Source organism: Chiloscyllium plagiosum, chromosome 47, assembly GCF_004010195.1.
Source record: "Chiloscyllium plagiosum isolate BGI_BamShark_2017 chromosome 47, ASM401019v2, whole genome shotgun sequence".
Classification (NCBI taxonomy): Eukaryota; Metazoa; Chordata; class Chondrichthyes; order Orectolobiformes; family Hemiscylliidae; genus Chiloscyllium; species Chiloscyllium plagiosum.
The window spans coordinates 7,726,267-7,727,467 of NC_057756.1; the positions used below are offsets into that span (position 1 = coordinate 7,726,267).

Here is a 1,201-nt window from a genome sequence, read left to right on the forward strand (position 1 = left end):
GGTTACAGAGATAGGGAGGGGTGTAGGGGCTGGAGGGGGTTACAGAGATAGGGACGGGTGTAGGGGCTGGAGGAGGATACAGAGATAGGGAGGGGTGTAGGCGCTGGAGGGGGTTACAGAGATAGGGAGGGGTGTAGTGTTTCAGAAAGGTTTTGAGATGTCAGTAGTCAAAAAGTCAGTTGATGAGGCTGACAGCTGGAAAAATCCACTCACCCATTGGCTGAATCCGACTGTTGGGTAAACAAGGAGAGACCTTTCAATAAAAGGGAGAGACAGAGAGAACTGTTTGAAGCTGAAATATTCCAAGAAAATCAAACACACCTGCCAAGCCATGCTGATCTGACAATGCATAAACCATTCATACCATGACCCATGTGACTCATAATCCAAGTTCAGAAACAAGCCATTCGGCCCATTTGCACTGTATTAGTCTCCAGCGCCATCCCACCCCCTCCACACACCATTCCTTTCACCCTCAGGTATTTGCAGAGATTCCCCTGAACGGTAACATCTCCACCAGAATGTGCCTATGCAGAGGAAGTCTGGAGAGGAATGCAGTGGTGTCTGTCGAGGTTCGTCCCGAGCAGCGCCGTGACGCGGGACTCCGTGCTCTACGGTCTGTTCCCCGGGACGCACACCGAGACGAACATCAACTGTGCCTGGAGGATCATCAACTCGGTCAAAGACGCTCTTTGGCCTATCCAAAACCTGCTGACCTTCCAGCTGAAGGAGTTGACCCCGACTGAGTGCTGCAGACTGGCACATTGCAAGGTCCAGGACTACGTGTTGAGGGACACGCTAAAGCTTGGGGCAGCTGCCACCAAGGCGCGGTGGGGAAAGACCGTGTAAGGGGCCCATTCAGTAATTGGACCCCCCCCCACCTCTCCCGCTGAAGCCTCAGTTAAATATCTGGATGGTGTGTACAGACTTGTATATATGAATGATTAATTCCGATCTCTGTATGTAAAGAAATGCAATGTATACATATGTATGGCATGACCAATTGTATAGATATCAAAATTATTTTATGAATAAAGTATATTTTTGAAATAAAAAACTCCACCGCAACTGCTCCATGAGGGAGGACAGTTCACATTCCTCCTCATCTCTGGTCTGTCCCAACTGACTGGGATAGTGCACTGGAAAAGAATGGGGAGGGGGGTAGAGGGCGAGGGGGCGAGAGAGAGGGCGAGAGGGAGGG

At 50.4% G+C, this 1,201-nt stretch overlaps 2 protein-coding genes across 3 annotated transcripts in view; both read right to left on the bottom strand.

Annotated features, from left to right (window-relative positions):
- LOC122544187 (poly(A)-specific ribonuclease PNLDC1-like) overlaps positions 1-477 on the bottom strand; it is a 28,744-nt gene extending 28,267 nt beyond the window's left edge. Inside the window, exon 1 of the mRNA XM_043683241.1 lies at positions 214-477. The gene's annotated coding sequence lies outside the window, so the exon portion shown is untranslated. The remainder of the gene's footprint in view (positions 1-213) is intronic.
- The window catches only part of LOC122544186 (immunoglobulin superfamily member 22-like), a 789,994-nt gene that overhangs the window by 345,616 nt on the left and 443,177 nt on the right, over positions 1-1,201 (bottom strand). The gene's annotated exons all lie outside the window — the stretch shown is intronic.